At 39.7% G+C, this 25049-nt stretch overlaps 1 long non-coding RNA gene across 2 annotated transcripts in view; it reads right to left on the bottom strand.

Annotated features, from left to right (window-relative positions):
- LOC109305691 overlaps nucleotides 1–19462 on the bottom strand; it is a 215205-nt gene extending 195743 nt beyond the window's left edge. Inside the window, exons 1-2 of one of the 2 annotated variants that reach the window (XR_002099665.1) lie at nucleotides 19213–19462; nucleotides 17741–17898 (exon numbers count right to left, since the gene is read on the bottom strand). This is a non-coding gene — a long non-coding RNA (uncharacterized LOC109305691). The remainder of the gene's footprint in view (nucleotides 1–17740; nucleotides 17899–19212) is intronic. The other variant, XR_002099664.1, reaches the window with a different exon arrangement.
- Nucleotides 19463–25049: the final 5587 nt, after the last annotated feature.

Here is a 25049-nt window from a genome sequence, read left to right as displayed (position 1 = left end):
ATTCCCGGTCCAGCTCCTCCCCTTGGTTGGGGGGTCTGTCAAATCGCTCTCCCCACAGCCCCCTTGAATCTTGACCCAGAGCATTTCAGCCTGCCCTTCCTCTGACCCCATTCTACTGGCAGAGGATGTGTAGTGCTCCTTGACATAGAGCGCCACACCCCCACCTTTCCTTCCTTCTCTATCCCGACTGTAAAGCTTATAGCCCCTAATGCTAACTGCCCAGTCATGGGACGAATCCCACCATGTTTCTGTTAGCCCTATGACATCTCGGTTTGAACTAGCTATTCTGAGGGTGAGTTCCTCCCGTTTATTCCCCATACTGTGAGCATTGGTATATAGGCATTTAAGGCCTTGCAAGACTGTGTGTGCCACCCCCCCCCCGTTTAGGGAGACTGTCTGAACCTCCATTCCTTACCTTAGGACTCCTTGCCTTTGTCACCTGTCTTGCTCAGATGGCATCTCCTCATCTTCCTGAGGCCTCCTCCCCCGGCGAGGCTAGTTTAAAGCTCGCTGTACGAGATCAGCCAACTGGGAAGACACGCTTGCTTTTAGGAGGGAGATGAAGCCCATCCCACTCCAGCAAGTCCATCACCATGCCTGCAGAGGTGCGCCCGCTGCTTTGCTCCCTAGAGGTGCCGCTCTGTGCAGCTACCTAACACCCGCCTTACACGAATGCCAGCGCAAACACCGGCACGCCCTTACAGAGCACGCCTGTTTGCGTGCACTGTTCGCGCACGCTGCCCGCGTGTGGCTCGGGAGCACGGCTCCCTGTCGGGTGAGCTAAGGCGGCACCAAAAGGCTTCCCCTCCAGATCTGCCTCAGCTGTGTCATGCCCTGTAATACACTGAATTACAATCACTTAATTGTAAAGTAGTTTATAATAATAAAATTACTTAGTTAAGTAATTTTTGGCTGTGTGATGAAAGAAGTTGATAATGAATACATATATCGACAGATATATATATATAGGATGTGGGATTCAGGTACAGCATAGATCTCAACATACTGTATTTTACAATAGGAAATGCAGAAATGACAATAATAAGGACATGTAAGTATTTACTTGAGTAATAATTGGTTGAAGTATTTATTATTGATTAGAAAGGCCCATATTTTTATTTTTTCTCTAATGTTGGGTTTAAGACTTTTTTTCTTATTTAATCTACTAAAGAAGGTTGTCTTCTACACTGTAGAGAGCAAATTATGCAGTCATACTTCTAGACTGATTACATGATTTGCTCTCTATAAAGGTTTGGGCAATATTTTTTCTTCTACAAAATGAATATGACCAAAACAATTGTGAATGTGTGGTGAGTTCTTTTAGGTGAGACAGTAGAGTGGGTGGGAGGATTCCAATGACAATATCACAATTTTTTCACTTGGAGAATTTATTTCATTTCAAAACTAACCTAAATTTAATTTTGAGATGGTAAAATCCATAAAAAATGGATGAAGAATGCTTTGCAATTGAAAACTTATCTGACTATTATAGTTGATCCAATAAAACATATCACCTACAAAATCCTTGCTTCTCATATAATTTCTGGACCATCACAGCTACAGTATCACTCCAGCACTGCTAAAAATGGAGCCAGTTTGTTTTGTTTTACTTTGATATTTCCATTTCTGGTTCACTAAAACTTCTTCACATGTTTTCTGTTCAGCCATCAACCCAATATATATATTCACACAGCTCTACTTCTTATTCTCTCCATTCCATGTATTCCAGGGCAAGTGGTCCTGCATTTCAGTCACAAGTACTAAATGAAATTAATGCATGTGGAAAGGGTTATCCCAAAGCCAACAAACAATTTATTCCCTACTTAAGCAAAGGCGTTCATTACAATTTTCACTGAGTCACACAAATGTTGATGGGTCTTAGTACTAACTTGAGTTTGGAGCAGTCACACATTTAGGCCATCAGGGGCCTGGAGGACTAAAGGTAAGAATCCCTCTGGCACTCCGCCCACTCCACCCTCCCCCTGCTTACTTGTGGCTACCTGTGCTGTCTATCCCAAAGGAACAGGTAGGGAAGGGTTAACCTGCCTGTCCAGCCCCCCTGCTACCACTGCTTCCAGGCTGCTGCTCTTCTTCAGGCTGAGACTAGCCCAGAGAGCAGCAGAAGTGGTGGCAGCAGCCAGGCAGGCAGGTTAACTCTTCCTTGTCTTCTTCCCTGGGTCAGATAGCACAGGCAGTCAAGTAAATCCAACGACGACACCCAACTCTGGGGTAAAGCATCCACACCTGAGAACAGGAGGGTGATCCAGGCTAATCTGGACAGACTCATGAAATGGGCGGACAGGAACCTGATGGTGTTCAACACCGAAAAATGCAAGGTTCTCCACCTTGGGAGGAAAAACCTGCACCATCCTTATAGGCTCGGTAGTGCTATGCTGGTTAGCACTACAGATGAAAGGGACTTGGGGGTCATGGTTGACCAGAAGATGAACACGTGATGCTGCAGCTAGTAAAGGGAGAAAAACACTGGCTTGCATCCATAGATGCTTTTCAAGCAGATCCCGGGACATCATTCTCCCTCTGTACTCGGCCTTGGTGAGGCTGAAGCTGGAGTACAGTGTCCAGTTTTGGGCTCCACAATTCAAAAAGGATGTGGAGAAGCTTGAGACGGTGCAGAGGAGAGCCATGCACATGATCAAAGGTCAGGAAAACAGACCTTATGATGAGAGGCTGAGAGCAATGGGGCTATTCAGCCTGGAAAAGCAAAGGCTCAGGGATGATCTGGTGGCCACCTCTAAGTTTATCATCAGGATTTGGGGGAACGTCTGTTCACCAGAGCACCCCAAGGGATGAGAAGATCGAATGGTCACAAACTCCACTGTGACCGATTCAGGCTGGACATAAGAAAGAACTTCTTCACTGTCCAAGCCCGCAAGGTTTGGAATAGACTGCTGCCAGAAGCGGTTCAAGCACCCACTTTGCATGCCTTCAAGACATGTTTGGATGCTTATCTTGCTGGGATCCTATGATCTCTGCTAACTTCCTGCCCCTGGAGCAGGGGGCTGGACTCGGTGATCCTCCAGGGTCCCTTCCAGCCCAAATGTCTATGAAATATATGAAATGGATTAAATGGGGTAGGTGGGAGGAGCTGGGAGGGCAGCGAGAAGAGATCTGGGATGTTGGGAAGGAGGAAGCAGTGGGGACAGGGGAGTCTGGGGTGTTTACACTATGGTTAAGTTAGAGTAGCTACACCTTAGTGCAAGTGTGGGCAAAATACAGCCCACAAGCTGGTTCCAGCCCACAGGGGATTCTATCTGGACTGTGGTGGATCCCTCAGCCCCATTTGCTCAGGCATGGGGACCAGCCTGGCCCATGGCACATGCAGCCAGTCCTGCCACACTTGGGCACATGGCATGGTGGGGATAGTGCAGTGTCTGGATTCGGCTTCCCAATAGCCCTTGCAGCTCTATCTGGCTGCTGCCACTAGTGTTTCCACCATCACTGGAGCTGGCCTTGCTGCCCAGGCATTCTAGCCCATATGCCCTGAACCCACCACTGGGGATACCAAATGAAGCAGGTATATGGGGTCTCCGCAAAGATTGGCCAGGAGCCCCATGGGCAGGGTGTGCAGAAGGGATGGGGCCACAGGCAGGTGGGGATAGGTATCTCAGAGTGGGACAAGTGGGTGGGTGAACCCAGGGCTGGGACTGTGGGGCAGTGACAGCGTGGGGCCCAGGCCCAAGCTGCATTCTCCTCCTCACATGTCCTATGTGGTGAGTGGAGCATAGGTATGCCCTTGGCCCTGTCACGCTGTCATAATTCTGCAATCCTCCCTCCAGCCCCCACCTACCTGTCCCACTCCCAGACACTGCACCCTGCCCACATGCAGCCCCATCACATCTGCCCAGCCAAGCACACCCTGCCTGCAGGGGTCCCAACGAGTTTCCATGGAGACCTTGCCCACCCGCTCCATCTGGGCCATCCACCTATTGTCCCCATCCCTCACTGCACTTAGCCAGGGCAGCAACCTCCTCCCTCTCAGCCCTCCCCCCCCACCCCCAACCAGCCCACAATAGTTCACCAAAATTCCTCAAGTGAACTTCCACCCAAAATAATTGTTCACCCCTGCCTTAGTGTAACATGAATGGGGTAACATGGATCAGAGATAATCCTGCCCTGGAGTGGCATAACTTTGAGCCACATAATGAGTTTCAGGTGTTAATGTATGGATAATCCAGGTGTTAAGAGCTCCAGGAGCCACCCAAAATTATGATATAAAAAGACTGTCAGAGAAAAAAAGAGATTGCACAAAGATAGCAAATACAGTCCTTTAGGTGGAAACTGTTTAATGATCCCATGACATCTGTTTATTTTAGATTTGGGAGATTATTTACTCAGGTTTAATACTGATAATTTATTTTGTTCTGGTATAACAAAATAGCAAATGAAATGTATGTGGCATGTGTATAGAAATTGGATATGCAAGTCTTTTGGTTGCAATGGGATTATATACAACTGAATTCTTTATCCATTTAAACACTTTCCCCATGCTTTCTAAACAACAGCTTCTATGGATAGAAATCCCCTGAACATGTGATATTAGACGGATAGAGGACTTAGTTAGCAGGGCAGGAATCCCTCTTGTTCTTAATTCTTAGGGTTCTTAAAGGGAGCAATTAGAATCTTTTGTGATATATAGCTGGTATCTAGTTCTTTGTTCACAGAGGTAGATAAGAATGTTCCCATCGACTTTAATGCTCATAGGATTAGGCTCTTAATAAAATTTAAAAAAAACCCCTCTTGTAATAACAGAAGTTCTAAAATAGCTTATTCTACATTGTGAGGTCAATACGTTGAGTATCTTTAGATCAAATGTGAGCACAGACTGTTTGCATATAATCTCATCAAGTTTGGGAGATGGTCCCTGATTTAGAAAGAGAGATAATGATTAGGTAAAATTTCATATCAATACCCAAAGCAAAAAGTAAAGCTGCCTGCAGGTGGGTCTATGATATGCATAGACATTTTTTTCAAATATGTTTTTATGGTTAAGGTACTTCAATAGCTATTCTTTCACTTCTTTAGCCACGGCATACGATCTTCATCAAAATCAGATATTTGAGGAAATGTTTGTGGTTTAACTATTAGGTTGTACATTGTTGTACAACAAGGTAGAATGTTGATGGAATTGTTGGGGGGCGGGAATTCATTTGGGGAAAAGAGCAGGTGTGACTGCAGTGGCTGAGGGCTTTGCAAGCACCAAGAACTCTCAGCTCCAACTTTTCCTTTTCCTTTTCTCATGTCCTTGTTGTGACAAAATATTTAGCAGAATTCATAGATTCATTGGAATCTGACAGGGCCATGCCGTGAGCACTTTTGCTATGGCCTCAAACTTGCGACCTCTGAGCTGTCAACTCCAACTTAAGCCACACATCAGCTTGCATCAAGTACTCAGGATCTAACAGACCCAGGACCTAAAATTCCAATGATGCCAAATATTAGCAGTCTCTGATATTCCCTAGTTTTTGTCTATAATTATACTGTTTTCTCTTACACAGAGATGACCAGGAATTTTTTCTGTAAAATGTGTTCTTGAAGTGAAAATGCTAGTTACATCACTTGCAGTTACTCTTTCACTTGGAAGCTACTTCAGTTCTTAGATGAATTTTCATGGAGGAAGGACAGTCATTTCTAAATAGCCAATAGCTATTCTTAGGCCATGGCATGTGGGAAAAGAAGGTTCAAGTTCTTGGTCTGACTTAAAGACCGTGAGGGCCCTTATAGACATCATATTTATGGTATGATAAATGTGATGCTTTTGTTTACACAGATCATGGCAGTATAGCATCAACCTAGTCTATATACTTGTGTCAAATTATTATTTCTGTTAGGTAGTTAAAGACCTACTGCCATAGTATCTGAGTACCTCAAATTAAACCTTAACAGATAATGTGTACCTAATTTGTGTCAGTTTACAATATGTGAACTAAGCTGCCTCTGAGCAAAATGAGACATCTCTGATCAAACCCTCTGCTGAAATTCCCCAAACTACTGTGACCCAAAAATGTCATCAGATAGCACCTAGGCCAGACTATAAAAATAAGCAAAATAAAAACTAAGCAGTGCTGAAGACTGTTTGCCTTAATTTCTACTAATGCTAGGAATTGCCTACCAATGTACTAGCAATGCCAATTTTTGTGCTAGAAAACAAGATTTCCAAATGAACAGCAGTGTGCGAGGCTGCACAATATTTTTCATGAGTGCCTAAGGTTGTACTCTTCCATTAAGTAGCACTTCACTTAATGGGATTATCTAAAGTGTCCAAAGACTATAGCAACTAAATGACCCAGAGGTGCTTGCATCTAAAATTTGGACACTCATAACCCTTGCTCAGTTGTTGGCTAACTCTGGCCATGTCCAAAGACTTGATACATCTAAGTATTTACCACTTAAATTCTCTGCAAGCCTAATTTTGCTTCTTAACATGCTCAATAGTACTTCAGCCCTGACTGGGCTGACAGCATGGTGCCTACCTCATGTCCAGTCTTTGTGGCAATTGTTTTATTAGGGATTTGTCAGTCTATCTTGCCTAAGCAGTTTGGTTGCCTCAGTGCATGGTTACCAGATCAGACAACTATTTCAGTACATTATCTAATTATTGTTTACCATAAAACAGAAATGGTGCTAAACGGGAACTGTCTAGCTCAATATTTTTAAAATTTTTTAAATGAAAAATAGATAGCTTAATGGGAAAGTGTGTTCCCACTTTACAATAGTCTTTAGTGTAGTGGTTAGGGCAGTCTTCAGGGGCAAGAATCAGTGGTGGCAGGGAACTGAATCCAGGTCTCTGTTGGTTAATGGATAAAAGGAAAGTACCAATGTAATTATCACCTCTCTCCTCCTCCTGGAGTAGAACTTTCTTGGAAGAAAGTAGTAACTACTAGTTCTCAGCTCACCATGCTGGTTTTAGTCTGATGGATGCATGTACCTTTAAAATATTTAAGCACATATCCTGCTGTGGGAGCCAGGTGCCTAAAAGTTAAATTCTATATCATTCAACTTCCCGACACCTAAAGTTCTGTTGTAGATCTGGACCTAAATTACTCAGAAGCACATGTTGATGCTCAGAAGCCTTGTACTCTAAAGTCATTTAAACCCTGATCCATAAGGTATTTAAATAGGTAACTGTCTCTTTAAGCACTTAGGGTGTCTTTACAAGTGCTCTGGGGATGGGTGGTGGTGGGTGAGGGTGCTTCAATTAAAACAGCTCCAAGAACATGTTAATTAACACTTGATTCAGTCTGCTTTGATATGCTGTAATTGCAGTGCATCTGAACAGCATCCCCTCATGTCTACAGGCACCTTTAGTCCCTCTGATTTCATATAGGAGCATTTATAAACATACTCTGGGAGGTGGCACTTTAAGTAGCACAGCTCTGAGAGTCGCACTAATTAAAGCACCCAGAGTATTAGGTGTATCAGCATTCCCATTCAGAAATACCGTGGCGGGGGTGATTTAACTAAAGCCTATTGAATGAGCTTTAGTTAAAAGCACTCCACCACCGTTTTTTGGTGCAGGGACAATGATACAATTACAATAATGTAATTACAGCACATTGTAGCATCCTCCCTGCACATGTCTAGGAGCTCTAGGTGTCTAAATACTGTGGATCTGGCTGTAAGATACTTGAAAATCTTATCCTAATCACATGTTTGAAAACATAAATAAAGCAGCTGGGCTTGCAAAAGGCTTAAGCACACATCAGCTCCAAATGACTTCACTGAAATGCAAGCTAATACATTTTTACTCCTATTTATGAACTTAAAAGTTTAATGCTTAAGTGCCCCTTAAAAAATCTTAATGTTCTGCATACTTTTTATTCCTTGTATTCCTGCCCATCTCCCTGGCACACGCAGACCACTTTCCACGTACGGAAAATACCTGCAGATCCTGTAAGGAAAAAGATTCTGAAGAGATAGTATCTTATAAAAGAGAGCACTGGATTGGCAAATAACCAGTAAAGTAAAATTTCTTAGTCAATTTTTATGGGAAATATGTAGCATGAATTCCACATACACGCAAATGACAAGAGTGTTTGGAATCATGCTGTAAAGCTTTCGAAGAACAGATTTGGCATTGATTATTTCCCTCTCTGTAAAAAGAATACTATTTTTTAGTTAATCTCATTGAATTTTTAATAGTATACTTTCAAGCACTTACCACACATTTTTTCTTTCTTTGAATCCTTTCAGCTATACAGCCTGTCCTATATCAAAGGAAATAATCTAAATCAAATGTAGAAGTCAACATTTTAGTTTGACAAGTGTCAGTTTTACTCCTATTTCCTTATCTCTTATCCCAGTTTCAATGCATCTTTAAAAATAAGCAAATCCTCTAGTCTCAACACACAATAGTTTGAATTTCCATTACAATTTTAATGCCATTATCAACATTCTTTGGGATTTCTATGAAATGATGTTTGAAAAAAAATCATGAGACTATAATATATTATGTTGTTTACAATGTGTAATATCAATTAGATCATTATAAAGATTCCACATACTTATGGTTTAGAACAGGATTCAGCAACACACCTACAGAAGAAGCAGTGGATGTGGACCTGGAGGGCTTGGCCTTTGCCCATGCTGGGACTGGACAGTGAGGAGCTCTGCCAGGCTCGGACACCTTCTATTTGTGTCTGTGGCTCTGTCGCTTCTCCTCACTCCCCCAGCTCTGGTCTGATATGGACTGGGTAGTTTTGATGGTGCATCAGCAGCAGGGAGTTTTGCCTGTGGGCATGCCATGTCCAAGCAATGGGAGCTGCACCCACACCACCACCATTTTCTCTAGCTGCCCTGTTATATGCCTCCTTTGTGGGTGCACCTTTCAGCCTATAAGGAGATACACCATAGCCAGGCATCTGCAAACTGGGTTCATATTGTGGCCACTGCTCCCTCAACCCCACTCAGCTGTGGCATGGGCACTGCTTCAAGCTGGTTGGGAGCTGCTCTGAGGGCAGGAAATGAGGGGTTGGCTGAAACCAGTCAGGAAATTTGTGCAAAATTGTTATTTGTCCCGTTCTGATACTCTAAAATACTCAAATTAATCACCCTACCTGAGGCAAATAAATAAATAAATAAACCTTCCTGATTAAAGTTAAAAAGTTTTGCCTCATTATGGTCTGTAGGATCCTTACCAGCTTCTCTTTTAACATAAAATGTATTTTGTGGTTGATACTCTCGTAATATCATAGTCCATTTTAAACTAGTGACATTTTTGAAAGATAACCACAGGGACTGTAATCGAAAACAGGCTGCAATACACCATGCCATATCTGCAAATCAGTATAACTCACAGAGATAACCATTGGTTAAATAATATGCTGGAACTGAAAAGCATTATACATCTCCTCCCTATTTAGGCAAAACTCTAAATTAATTCATGAATCTGAGCAAGTAAGATTCATTCCATCTGCATCTAAATTGTATGGAAAGATGCCAGTAAAAATGTGGGTTGCTACTGAGAACAGCAAAGATGGAAGTGTAGTTTCTTGGCAAGTCTCTACTGAGATGGCAAGTTACATACATTTTATTTCTTTATTCTTTAATATTGAAATTTTATGGTCTCTGAAGTTTTTGTAGGACACTATCAGTGTTGTTAGGGGGTTGGGCATTACGAGTCATGTAAGGCTCCCTCAGTTTGGATGGTCTGTACACATGCCGTCATGTAATACCATTTGTGACATCGTGACCTTAAAAACCTGATGGTTACCAGAAAGAGACCACAGGCTTCAGTTCTTAGTGACAAAGAGCTCAGCCAGGTTTGTCATCTACAAACCAGCCTAGACAGTAGACACTATCATCCATGACAAGCCACCCCAGGATATTAGCGAGGTCGTTTGTAGGCATGGACATAACCCCTAAGATCAGTATAAACTATTAAGGCCCCTTTTCATACACAAATCAAAACTTTGTGTTTACAGTATACCAACTACTAAAACATATTTAGGTGACATCCTCCACATCCTTCTACTCTCAAATTAGTGGACATCTGTGCTCAGGCCACTGGACTGTGTTCTGTACTGGTCTCAGGAATTCAGTCTCTATCTGTTAGCTTTCGAGGTTCCTCTAAAACTAATTAACTATATTCTGAGCACTTTGGTGCAAACCAAGTATGGTATGTCTAGATCTGTATTCTGTGGGGCCTACTTCAGTTCAGGTGGTAAACCAGGCCTCCATGTAATTTACATGTGCACTGACCAGACATTGTATTAGTGCATACGCTAGCAAGGCTTATAATGTTATGCACCACATTTGACTTCTGCTCATTTGAATGACTACATTCACTGTCAGCTTGGATTTGGCTCCCTGTATCTACTCTGCAGTCAAGCAAAATTCTACAATGGATATTTTGGCTAAGTAAAATACTGCACCATCTGTTCTCCATGAGTCCAACACTTCTGACATCTCCTATCAGTGTTACAAGATTGTGTCTTTACCTGTAAAGCAGCCTAAGCATTGAAGAAAGGAGGCTACACTACTCAAAGGATGGGGCAAGTTTCCCACACACACAAGGAAGTTTCAGGAAATAGCATAATATTGCCTTATGTTTTGTCAAAGCATAATATCTCCTTGTGTTCTCTCAGTACCTGTAGAAATGGAGTTCTGCACCAACTTCCATGGTGAACTGTGTCTAAATGAAACAAATGAGTTTAAGATAAATCAATTGCAGATTATTTTTAAGTGTGATAAAATTAAAGTGAAATAACTTTGTCTTTAGATATATAAGAGTACATTAAGTATAAGTAATATGGCATCTAGATAAAAGAATGCCAACATATACTTGTTGATTTAATCTAATCTGGTTGCAAAATCCATCATAAAATTCTTGTATCTGGTTCAGATTGTGATGCAAGAAGCACAAGTAATTACCTAACTACTGACAAGTTTCCTTTCTTGTTTACCCTTCTTATATTTTCAGGGAAAAAAGAAGATTCTGTCTCATGCTTTACAAACCTCTAGAAAGACATTGGTATTAAGATGCTTGGAGAGATAATTATTGGGAATTCAGTGTATGGTTTACATTGGATAATATAGTTGTTTGAAATGTTCTGCTGTTATTTTTTCTAAAATGTCACTAGAAGATTCCAACACTTGAGAACTATTTTTGAAACTACATATTTCAATGAAAAAAAAAATCTTACCATCAGATTATATTTTAATTGACACAAAATTTCAATAAGAAATGGAAAGCTATTATCATGATTTCATTTTCATTTTTTGATCAGCTGTACTTATTTGTTTCCGCATCAGACTCTCATTTGGATTAATCATAAGATAATAAAATCTACCATCCTTTTTCAATGCACCTATCCAGAAAGTGAGTGTTTACTGCTTCAACTACATAAAATGGAAATGAATTCATGCAAATGCTACGGGACAACTTTTGTCATTCTTCCTCAGGCTGTCATATTGTTATACAGAGAACTATATATTTCAGTTGTTCAGAGTAACAAAGCCTAACTCTGTATGTTACAGGTAATTGTTTATGAAAATGATCAAGAATTAAAGATAGAAAATCTGAATTATTTCTAAGACAAAGAAATACAGACACCACCATGGGCGGATACACAATTTTGAAAGCAGGAGGTGCAGATGGCATGGCATATCATAACATATAACACAACAATTTTCCTCCAGTTAAAGAGAAACTAGAAACTTTACTAATATGGTAGGGCGGCAGCACTATATTATTCAGTTTAATATCAAAACAAAAATAAATATTAGACAGTGCACTGTTTTGCTATAGTGTTAAGGTTATTGGCTTTAAAACAGTCTGCAAGGCTATAGAATAGAAGACAAGACTGGCTAACAGACAGAAAAATTACAGAAGAAAGGGCAGTTTGAACAATGGAACATGAAAACCATGAAAAAGGAGAAAGGGTTGCTAACATCTGTAGAATGGAGATAGAACACCAGAGAGATTAACAGGGAAATCAGGGAAATGAGAATGAAGTTAATTGACTTCCTTACTTGTGCGTGAAGAAAAATGCTGCTGCCTATCCCAGGCAGCTGGCTTTAATGTTTGAGTGGAGCAGAAATCAAAGGGGGTGCAACTGCACCCTTCTGAATATTAGCCAATAGTTGTATTGACAACATACCCAGTAAACAAAGAAAAAGATGGATCAAAATTTAATGCAACAAATCTAATTTAATTGGTACCCAAAAGAATGAGAGGATATGCTATTATGGTTACCATTTTCTGAGGCTGTTGATTAAAAGGAGTTACTCCCACCATCTTCTGGGATGTTCAGATTTACCAATGACACCACTCAGCCTTCACTACAATTCTAAGGGAAGTCCAAATCAGACTGGATCAGGGAGGGGGACCCACACGATACCACCATCAGCGTCAGCTTTGGCTTCAGCCTGAGTACTACGAAGCATGGGAAAATTGTGTTTTTGCTGGCAGACACACTTCACATAGGTTTTCCTGCTTTATATATACATATGGCTTTCTTATTTTTTTCATTTGTGCACTCACTTTCTTTTCCCTTCTGTTTAATAAGAGCCTGGCTTAGCCGGCTAAGATTTCATCTTTTGCAACTCTGGTAAGAGCCTGTAAACTGAAAGGGAATGTCTTAAATAGCATAATGCCTGTATAAATTTGCCAGGTCTTGGATTGCCTGATAAGACCGTGTGTTGTGTATCTGTCTTCTTCTAGCAGTAAGATTGCAAGTAAAAGTCAGCAACAGAAATGGGAGCTGTACTTTCTGTCTTTACAGTTTTTTTCTCTTCCCTTGTTTGTGTTTTGTTCTGTCTTCAGGAAAACAGGATTGACTTCAACAATAACAATCACAGTAGCCACAGCCCATCTCAACTACATTTTTCTCCTTTCCAACCAAAAAGATAGCTATTATGATCTTTTATACCATGTAAAGGGAAACAGGGTTTTTTTTCCTTATAAAGGCTTTTTTACAACTAAAGGGAAAAGGAATAAGGAATACTGTTAAAACAAAAGCCTTGTTAAATACTTTATGTTTCAAGTGTTTTAGCCCATTTTCCTTCTTTTTCTGTATCTTTCATAAAATATTGAACAAAACTTTAATGGTGGTTTTTATGTGCCTAACAGCCCAGATCTTTGTAGTCAGATCCTAAACCTTGTATAACTATTGAGTTAAATACGCTAGCACCTTACTTCATGAGTAGTTCCCGCTAGAATTCAATTTACTATTTCGGTACCACTTAGAAGGTTGGCCAGATTTTGCCCCGTATACTAGGGGTGTGCAAAGCAGGCCCTATTCAATTTGGATTCAGATTCAGCCTGAATCAGCGACAGTGATTTGATTAGCTGATTTGGATCAATGTCCCCAATTCAATTCAGCTGAATCTGAATCTAAAGATTCGATGCTAATTCAGAGAATCGGAGATTCAGACACAGATGCAGCTTTAAATATTTTTTCTACATACCTTGAGTTAGCAGGCACAGCTTGTGAATGCTGCAATGCTAAGGCACATGGAGCATCGCACAGGAGTGCAGGGGGCCCTCCACATGCTCAGTGGTGAACCCGGAAGTCGACTGGAAGTACTTTCGGTCTACTTCTGGGTCTGTAGGGGAGCATGCAGGGTCGCCCCGCCACACATACACACCCTGCCATCTCAGCGAGTGGCCATGAGGGGGACCCCAGGTACCCCTTCAGACCCAGGCAGCACCAGTCATCAAGCCATAGGGGCCCCCAGCGCGCTCCCCAGCAGACCTGGAAGTGGACCAGAAGTGCTTCCAGTCCACTTCTGGGTCTGCTGCTGAGGATGCTGGGGAGCCCTACTGCACTTCTGTAGGACACTCCATGCACCCCAGATTCACCCCAGCATCGCAGCACTCATGAGCCCTTGCTACCTAGAAGTATGTAGAAAAAACATTTAAAGCTCTGTCTATGTCCAAAACTCTGAATCTTTCAGAATCTCTCTGAATCAATTTGGAGGGCTCCAATTCCTTTTGGAGAGACTGAAGAGTCCTATGATTTGATACAGATTTGGAGATTCAGCCACTGAATTGGGCCGAATCTCTGCCAAATTGAATCAGGGACTGAAGCTTTGCACAGCCCTATTGTATACCAAGGACTGGTAATGTTTTGAAGCACAGGGCCTTTTAATGGACCTTAGCTTTGAGCATGCATCACTTCCAAGCAGACCTGCATTACTACTATTGCAGCTGCAGTCACTGCTTCCCCACCTTCTCTGCACTGCTTGGCTACCGCCTAGGCTAAATCTTCCTAAATACCACTAACTACCTCCCACTTACAACTGAAACACCACAGAGGCACCCTGTTTAATCAGGCCTGATAAAAGAGCCACAGACCATTGCTACCTTTCTAGATACTATTACATTTTCTTGCTAACACACAAGCAACTGCTAAAAGTTTGTAATATTATTGTGTTTAACCAAGCTATCACAGTCTTGATAGAGGTTTCTTTTTGAATCATTACTTAGGCTGCTACATTAGAGTCCTATCAGGTGCATCTCATGTGCTTTCATTTTTTGTTGGTGTAAGCCAATACATTGTCTTTTTCTCCTTGGCCTTCCTAGTATATTGCTAAACCAATGGATCTCTGTTTACAACCTCCTTTCACAGAAATGGGACCCATCAACCTCTATGAACCAATATTCCCCGCTTAGTTTCAACTTCAGCATCCCCAGGTTCAACCCTTCAGGGCATTCTGGCTTTATAATTTATATATTAAGGGACTTGGAATAGTTGAAGTAAACAGATATACATATTTTGTAAAAAAATCCAAGAAACAGTTGTGTTTAACTAGCCCAAGAAATATGCTCATCTAGACAGAATAATGATTGCTAAGAGGCAATCTTCTTTACCATTCTGGAGTGTTCTTTAAGTCCAGGTCAGAACGGTCTGAGCGGTTTTATTTAGGTGCTTTCTGTCACTCTGTCGGTATATGGATTCTTCTCGAGAGCATACAGTTTCTTTCTCACATCTATAGACACTTTCCTTCCATTATCTTTGACTAAAACTGGCTGAGGAGAGATCACGTCTTATCCCATGCCCTATTGACAGGTGACTCCCCAGTCAGCTTCATTAAGTGATCCACGTCCCCACCATGTGATTTATTGCCTCACTAGAAGACCATAAGCTAGGCTTGGTCACCCTGTCAGTGTATCTATTGTATTGCACAGACCTACTCAAATATTAACAAGCCTTTATAGTCCTTTCACGCAACCCAGACATGACTATGTGACACACAACGTTGCTCCATTGATCACTTTAAATAAATTAATCCCTTGAGGTCAGATAGCAAGCAGAACAAGAATAAAAAATGGAAACTAAGTTTCTCATAATAGTTCATGCAAAAACTGCAGAAGTTAACCCCATTCTCCACACACATTTAATGAAGTATGGAAATAAAACAGAAGAATGCTTAGTGCTGTATAACTAATTGAGCTGTAATGATATTTTAAGTAGAATTGAAAGTAAACATTTAAGGCCATTTCTATGACAGCATTGAAAATCATGTAGAGACTTCATGGTGCAGGAGAAACAAATGTAAGAAATGTAAGCTTTGCCTTTAGGGAGGAAAATTGTGTTGTTACAAGGGAAAGCATTTGAGTTATCTGAATTTCCAAACCATATAGCCTTACAATAGGGGAAAAAACAAAACAAAAACACCTTCCCAATAAAATACCATGATACAATATAAGTAAATAAATGATGTAATGGAAAAGACACAAACATATTATTCCTCAAACCTCCTGTGAAAATATGCTGAAAAATATTAAAATTAAATCAAGCATAACAACAGTTTTTATTAATATGGTACAGAAATCTACAGGCCTCTGTACTTGGGCATGATGTGGCTGCCTCTAACTTGATTACTGCTTTCAGGAATAGATTGAATATTTATGTGGGGTGGCCAAATTTTGTTTTATTTCTTTTTCATTCAATTCAAAGCATACCTACATGAACTAGTGCTTAGGGGACGTATGGGGTTGTAAATCAAAAAAGACCATCAGCAAATATTCTCTTTACTCAGAAGCCATGTTGCCATCTAGATTATATAGAGATTTCTCTATGAAGTAAAGCAACAGCAGCTACTTTTTATATTCCTATCACAACAGTGTATATTGTGAAACTGTCTGTTAGCTCACAGCTCTCTTATATTTTAACTGAAAATAGATAATATTTTACAGTGAAAGCATGTCCCGTAGCTACTTTTTATTTGCATATTTTCTTTATCCCAGATAAAATTCTCTCTCTTCTTTTCTTTTCCTTCATCCCTGAGACAATTCCAGTATATTCACAGAAATTACATGCGAGAGGAATACAACACTAGGGATGCATTCCTACAATTGACTCAGCCTGGGGTCAACCGCAAGGCTGGGGCCTATGTGTCTACAGAGTAGTTATGTTTCTCTTATGAATTATAAAAGACGAGATTTCATTCTCAAATGTTATATGGCTTTCAGTGAAGCAAACAGTAACAACTGAGGGAATTAGAATATAGGCCTTACTATTGCAGTTAGCTAAAAAGGGCTATGTCTAATACAGATATTTTAAATGGAATGCTGTCAATCCTTGCAAAGACAGCAGGTTACATACAGAGGGTGTAGGGAGGACAATTGTACTGGGAAACACCCACTTACTGACTGTGAAAAATAATTGCATCTATTGACTAACTGCAGTTAAAGAATGGTAGCATTAGTCTGTCTTCAGGTTTTTTTTTTCTTTTGCGATTGAAAAGATTCCAGGAGAACAAAATAAGTGTTACACAAACCACAGCCTTGCTTCAAGACAAAGAACTTCAAAAAGCTCAGTTAAACACACTAACCTTTGGATATTTACATGACCCTTCTATTGACAACTTTTTCTTAAAACAGAATTTAAAATCTTAAAAGTGTAAAGGGCACAATTCAGCTTTATCCCCCACAAGAAGGCAGGTCCAGGAAAAAAAATCATTTTGGCACTTAGAAGCCCCAAACAATCTTAGGACCCTATCATGCCAGGCAATATGTATAGAGATAGTCTCTAGCCTTGAAGAGCTACCCAAATATTACCTAAGAAAACTCAGAAACTTTACTTCACTTATAATCTCTTTAAGGCATAACTCACTTAGTTCTGGTAGTAAGTTTCTGAAGGGACACAGTCTCCTTCTGTATCATTTGGAGAACTACTCATTCTCTGTATGCCCAGGACACCCCAATATTCACTCATGTAAGGATCAAGTAGGAGCTGGCACAGAGAAACCTTGGGTAAGTCACCCAAATTATATGTTCCATTTTACCTATTCACCAAATATTGTAATAATGGGTACTTCAGAAGTGTAAAAACAGATCCTTGCATGGATTTTATACCTCCCTTCCAACCTCATAATATAAAGATGTATTGGGAAGAGGGAAAGGGAGTTAAAAGTAAGCGGCGAAAACTAAGCGACCATTAAACATTCTAAAATTCTATTGTAACTTGTTAGTTATCTTTTCTTCATGAAGAGCTTTCATAGAAGTCAGTTATAAGATTGGCTATTGACTTCCATGTGAACAGAATCAGGCTTAAAATACAGAACTTTAAAGGTCTGGAGAATGACCATGGCCAAGTAGCTTGCTTAGCATTGTGATTCAGTTTTTCCACAACCCTTTGAGCCTAGAAAGACTTTAATAATATCAATGACCAATTTAAAAATAGAAATAGAATAGCAATAAATAAATTCATGAAAAAATACTTCTAGGGAGCATTCTACAGAAAGCCAAAAGGCTTAGAAATGTGTTACCTACATCCTGAAAAATGGCCAGCTCCTTGACAGGGTATATCAGGCAAGGGGACTGCAAGGTGTCTTGTCCACTTCATTCTTCCAGTGCTCTGTGTCATGAAGGTCTTATTCATTCATTTTAATTCAAAAGCTAGTTGTACCCCTGTACACTTGGCCCCATTTCTAGGATTAAAAATAATCTACATGTAAGATAATGATACAGTTGAAATTATGGAAAGAGTCACTACAAAATATTCATACATTAAAATCACTAGACGTGTGTGAAGAGTCTGCAATTCTGAACACAACAGAGTAAAATGAAGTTTTACTGTTGACTTCCATGAGTCCAGAATTTCATCCAGGTTTACAACCTGCCGTCAACAGTGATTATTGATCATCCATCGAGCTATGTCTATCCTAGAGGGTAAACATTCTAAATTTTTAACCAATGGTACCTTTCTGCTAACTGTATCACATAAAAAACAATTGTAGGGTTCAAAGAAGTCATTTTAACCATCAAGACTAGTTGTACCTGACCTCTATTGTGGCCAGTTGTTCTATTTTTATATAGCTTTTTTAAAGGCCTGGGGGAAGTCTAAGGTTTTGTTATGAACAGGACTGTAGCAGTTATGGTAGATGGGGAAACCTTTCATTTCTGCTGAGCTGCAAGTTTTATGATTGTCTGTTATCTAGATGCCTCTTTTTACGGTTTTGACAAAGAAATATAGAAAAGCTACTATCTTTTGTGCTTCAGGAATTTTGTAGGGGCAGAAGGTGGAACTCTAGTGCTCAGAGTTCAATACTGAGAAGTGGTAAGCACACTTAAAATCAATGTAATAAAGAGAAATAAATAAATATAAATAAAAAAATGTAAATAAAGTGAATTTAGCATTCTACTAGAATCACTTAGCAACTGCAAGGTCTGGACCCTCTTGATGTGGTCTTTTTCATGACATTTGACCATTCCAAGGCTTATATTCTTATATATATATATATATTTTTTTTTTTTTTTAACATACAGTATGGAAGAAGGCTGGCCTGAGGAGACTAACAAGATATAGAAAACATATAACATATACGAGAAATTGAAATGCTGACAATATTGCTGAGGTAGCTACAGAATATTATGTAAGCTGAAATAGCAGTTGAGACAACTGGTTTGTTGTGCTTCAGTGAAATGAAATTAGTAGCAGACAATGACCAATCTGCCCAATGTTCAGTATACCTAGCCTACATACTGCAGTTTTTCTTACATAAATACTTGTCATCTGAATAAGAGCTAAGCAACAGTTCTGTCGCAGCAATATAATGCAAAACATAAAATAATTTCATTCTATAGTTGTAAATGCTACAAAACATCCAAATATATTTCTCTTGGATTTTTCCCCTTAATAATGAACACCTTCTGAATTGCTGAATGTCTCATAAATTGAGGACGCATTCCTGAATACCTTTACTTAAGTAAATAGCACGTTTGATTTCATCCAGATTACTCACACAAAGAAGGGGTGTAAGATCAGGCCTTGATTACCAAAATGTCACAGATCTCTCCTTCATCCAAGAAATACAGCAGTGCTGAGGTAAAGCATAGATGATATTTAGTTTCAAAGGTCTTCTTGAAGAACTCTCATTCAGGTATGAACTTGATCAGATTCTCCATAGCTTGCAAAAGTTACTTACATCCTAGCATAAGGTATGAAGTCCATCTTTAATGCTGATTTGTATGCACTGGGATTGTGAGGATTTGCTTTGGTTGACAGCCTCAACATGCTTCAGGTTTTATTATTGCATTGGGGGGGAACCAAAAAATAAACTTAGTTTAAATAGCTATCAAACTGGGGCATATTTTCAAATTAGCTTATAGCTGTGCTAGCTTTGCTGGTTACACTTTGAGGAAATGTATATTTATTTGCCATGCTAAGATTAGCAGAGGCACCAAAGACAGACAATAAAATGTAGGGCCATGTTCTCACCTTTGTGAGACCTGATCTATTATTACATGGCTTACTTTAAGCAACATGATTGTAGATCTGTTCCCTACATGTACACACAGTTGCCAGTGATGGGAGCCAGGCTGGGAGTATGATCTAAGTAAATTAGAGTATGGGAAAGGGGCAGGAAAGATTGAGGGGCTAATGGGTCTGCAGGGGGGTTGGCAGGATCAATGGAAAGATACCAGGTCCACAGGAAGCTTGTCACATCCAAGAAGGGGTAATGGAGTTAGGAGGCTGGTGAGTCCAGAGGGGACAGGGGTCAGTGGGTGTATGGGATGGGAAAGCGAATTGTCTTTGCGTGGGAGGAGTAGCAAGGGTAAAGATAGCCTCGTCAGGGAGTGGGAAGGGGTGGGAGGGAGGGACAGGAAAAGCACAGCTCCATGGCTAGGGTGAGTGCTGGGTTTTCCCATCCCTGGGGCTACACTCCAAACATGTGCACATGTTCTTTAAACTACAGGATTATAGACCAGGCCCTGTTTGTTGCCAGTGCAAGAAACTGTGCTGAGAACATGATCTATGGAAATTGGGGGTGGGGGCTAATACGTCTCCTGGGGTTTGGCAAGAATGGAAGAGGAATGGGAGAAGGTTGGTGGGGATTGCCTGGAGGGGGTAAAAATAGCCTGGTCAGGGTGTGTGGAGGCAGGTAGGAAAAGTGCAGTCACAGGGCTGCTCTCTGAATTTGTACAGACATTTAGTAGATCAGGCTAACCCATGCCTGATCTAACTTAGTCCAAGTGAAGTAAGTGAGATCAGGCTGGCCAAGTTTTTGCTCAGTCTAGCCCCCACTAGTTAAGTAGATCTAAGTGCAAGGTCTGCACATGGGTAAATAAAGTTAGATCATGTGGCCATTGTTTTGCCCCATCTAACCTCCCTGAATGTAGGTACACTAAGATCGACCAAACCCTAGCACATAAGGGGTTAAGGGACAGGGAGTGGATAACAGGTGGCAAAAGCTGGAGGAAAACAAGGCAGGTAGTTCTCAGATGCAAAATGACCACTTAAATGAGGGAAATGAGGGACAAAAAAATACGTATCTCCTCTCTATTTCTTTTTCTGTTGGTATTATTGAGACTCATTTGAGATGGCAACAGCTGAGGGCAGGCAGCACATGAAATGGAAAACATTCACCATACTTCTTCCATAAGCATGTGGGAGCCTAAGCATTCAAAGGTTTCCATAGTAGTCTGAAGCATATAGGCCTATCATTTCTATTAGAAAGTGGAAAAATATCTAACAATAATGAAATTGTAAACCCTCTTTAAAAATGTATATTTTATATTATGTTAAAAATTCAAGTAAATTCATATAGCTGATTACAATACATGACATAAAGGGATATTGGAAACAAGAAAAATCTGTTTCAGAGGCAATAAACTTGTAATGACAAATTAAGTATACACTGAGTGTTTGAATGTGAATAACTTAGTTTTTCACCTACAATTTCATGTCTGAATGGCTAAGGGAAAGTGACTAAAATTGGTTAAAAATTATAAAAAAAAATCCCTGACCAATTTTGAGACTTCCACATTTTTCTCTTTCGATAAATGTAAACAATAATCTCCCATCAATCCAGGATGATTTAAGTGAATAAGAGGAGCAACAAACTGAAATATCTCATCAAAATAAATTACCATTTAGACATTAGGACAGTAATTTAGTAGCAAGCACATTTAAGCAAGCAGATTGTGGATTATTAATTCAGTAGGAGGGTCAATTACCTCAATAAGGATGGGAGATGACATTGCATTTTGTGAATTAAATCTGCAACAGGTTATTGTGAAATGACCTGAAGGTGAACATAATCATTCTGGAGCATCTAAGCAACATTTACTTTATTTGGTGTGAAAACTGACAAACAAGATCACTAAGCTTGCCTACACTGTTAAATCAGAACAATGCTGCATGGGATAACATGGGTATCATGTTTTACTCCTCAGAGCTGGGAGAAAGAATCACACTGAGTCTGAGAAACTATGGGTAAAAGTTACATGCAGAAGAAAAGTCCCCTTTCCACTCCTCACAAAATATTTTCAATTTTTTATTGAGGGAATGAAGAATAATTCTTATCCAAATTTAGAATTCATAGAAAACACAAGCCCTGTATTTAGGAGAGCTATGACAATGAACTATAAAAGTATCCAGCCATATTATTTATTAAACTTCAATGCTGAGTGTCCGTATTCTTATGGATAAATTATGTATTACCCAGCACCACTTGAAGTAGCTGCTGAGAGGTCACTTCTTTGTTTTTTCTTATGCTGCATGGAAAGAAACTCATATAATTAAAATGCAAGAAAGTATTCAAACCACCAAATTGCCTCATGCTTGTTTGGTATAGATAAATAATTGACAAAAATATCACAAATGTATTTAAATGCATGCATTTCTCCCCCTTCTAAACAGGAAAGAAAGTATTTTAAATATTTTGAGCCTAGGAAATATGAAAGGTGCAACTTGACCTTTACATCTACATTGTTCAACTGTATTCTAAAATGTTCTGAATATTGATTTACAGGAACCTAAGATCTTAGGTTGTGTAATTAGTTTGGCTTATTACTGTTTCATCCTGGAGTTTTATGTCATTAAGTGTGCTAGCAAAGGAAGTCATGTTACAGATCTAGTAACAGAAAACATATTTTTTTATTTATGCTGTTCTTTTGTTTTTGTTTCAAAAAACAACAAACAAACAAACAACAGATACATTGGTTTTTTTCCCTTCAGCATAGAATCAATAAATTGAGCAATGTTGTGAACATTGGCAGAATGACTAATATCAATGCATCTCCTGTGGTGATCCAAACCAGCCTCACTCCCAAACATGCCGCTCTATGGTTATTTTATAGCTATTTGTACAGCATGGTTTTAATGAGAAATATTTCATAAGCTCTGCCTGTGTTCACATAGAGATGGCATATTGTTTATCCCAATAATGAAACAATTAGAACTCTTAGCAGGTGTAAGAAGGATATGCTCTAAATATCCTTCAAATCTATCATTCTCTTCTGGATTCCTGCAGACTTCTAGTCTGCAGTGAACAATTATAAAGCTCTTTTCTTTGCTTTAGCTGCTCTAAATTCAGATGTTTACTTGTTAGAGCTGCGATATAATCCCACATTACACTCACACATTGTATACTTTAAGAAAAGTTTTAAGTGACATTGTTGGATTCTTCATAAGTGTAATAAAGAAGATGACTTGCAACAACGGCTGCTTGATGAAATCTCATAAGTTACTGGTCACAGATCAAGAATCCAACGGGCTAATTATGGCACTGTGCAATGAAAAATGGAAACAAAAGAATATCACCTTGGCTGTCAAACAGGTTAACAAAGGGAAAGGGAAAGGGAAGCTTGGCAGTAGGTGTGTGGGAAAGGGGAAGTGAAGGGGTAGTGACTGAAATGGTCCTTTTCTTAAAAAGTGACACGTTTCATAGAAATCCTAGAATCCTGACCCAAAGCTCACTGGAATCAATGGGACCCATTGATTCATATCCTAACTATTATTGATTCAGTATTTTCCAGGGGTCATATAAATACATACACAAAAACAAGAAAAAGGAAGACTTCAGTATAGTACATTGTAATGAAAAATTGGTCCTGTGAGGTTGATAGGATATGAGTCCTAACTGAACCAGCTAGGATTCCTAGATCTTAAAGCTTCACATAAGTATATAGTGTAAGTAAAGGGTTGTGGAGAACTGAAATGGGTATGAAAGTGCTGGCTGTAGTGTTATATTGATACTAATGGTAGATCTATAGCATAGTGGATCTCAGGGATGAATGTCTCTAAAATCCTTTCCTAGACTACTTGGAAAACTTGTCTGTCCCTCAGATGAATTATGGGAATGGTACTGAAGAACTATCTAGCACTTCAATGATTTTGCCTGTATCCTTAGTGCAAAGTGGTAACCCAACTTGGGTTTTGATCCATTCTCTCATTCTCCTATCCATCAAGCAAGTGTGGAGTCAAAACACCACACACACACACACAAGTGTTTAAGGTCTATGTCTGTTCATAAAGATAGGCAGGGCCATCCCTGGAGGGGGGGTGGGGTGAATTGGGGTGACTGCCCCAGGCCCTGTGCCTTGAGGGGGCCCTGCGGACAGTGCCGTACAGGCCCTGCCACGGCCACTGCATGCCATTGGCTCTGCACTCTGGCTGCTTGCCATCTCCAGGCCCCACTTGACCTGATATGCCCTGGGCCCTGCACACCCCTAGATATCTTCACACCTGAAGATCGGGCTTGAGCAATATCGTGTAGCAGAATAAGCTATGATAGACATGTTAAAAGAGTGGTTACAAGAAAAAATGGAGAGTACAGAAGGCTTAGGCAATAGATGAGCAACCTGAAATACGAATCTGAGGGAAAATAAACCTGGAACATGCAGAAAGGTAAGAGAAAATGAAGTTGCATGGTCCAAAGAAGACAACACAGCTCATAGAGGAATCATTATTTGAATGCCTGATATAAGACAACAGTTCCTAGATAGCTTATCATACATGACTTTTCACTCTTTCCTCTCTCTCTCTCAGTTCTAGATTTGTTCCCATGGTTTTCTATGTCCAGAATTTCTCTATTGTCTGGACTCACCAAAGCAGATCAAACCATGACTTCACATTCAATCTAGTTATAACAATTTATAATAATGAGAAATTTGACCTCCCTGCCAGGCCAATGCAGATTTGTGTTACCTTATCAGCAAAGTTACCAAGCAGATGGAACTAAGTTCAGTTATTCAGTATATATAGTATCAGAAGAATCTATGTAGAATTCTTATATTTTAATCCTATCATTCTTATTCAGGTAAAATACAGATTGGATAAATGGACACTGCTATCTGTATATAGTCTTTATCTCTAATTGTTACAAAGAACACCTATTACTACTTGGGTTGCAAGACAGAAACAAAAGTAGTTCTCAAACTTACAAAAAAAAGTTACTTTTTACATTTGGAAGCACATTATGTAATGTTAATTGCACTATTTCCAATTACAATAACTTTGTTAGTTAATTTCTTCTGTTGTTAATATAGCTATTTGACACAGTAACAGAAGAGAAGAAAGCATTTCCTAAAAAGAGAAAAAAAAAAAGAAAAATAGGGCCATGTGATTGTAAAACCACAACAATTGGCTGGATGCTGCTTCAGATTTAGTCTGAAACTACTTTTAATTTAATTTTTCCCAATTAAATAGATTCCAATTTTATCTAATTTTACTTTCATTCTCATTTCAGAAAGCTGATTAAAAACAAAATTCAATAATGATTTCTTGATGGTACATCTTTTTGATAGTCCTGAAAATACAAACTGTCAAAGATCAAAATCTTTGATTTCAGATGCC

Source organism: Crocodylus porosus, unplaced genomic scaffold (assembly GCF_001723895.1).
Source record: "Crocodylus porosus isolate Cpor-Errol unplaced genomic scaffold, CroPor_comp1, whole genome shotgun sequence".
Taxonomy (NCBI): Eukaryota; Metazoa; Chordata; order Crocodylia; family Crocodylidae; genus Crocodylus; species Crocodylus porosus.
This window is presented reverse-complemented; position numbering and strand designations above follow the sequence as displayed.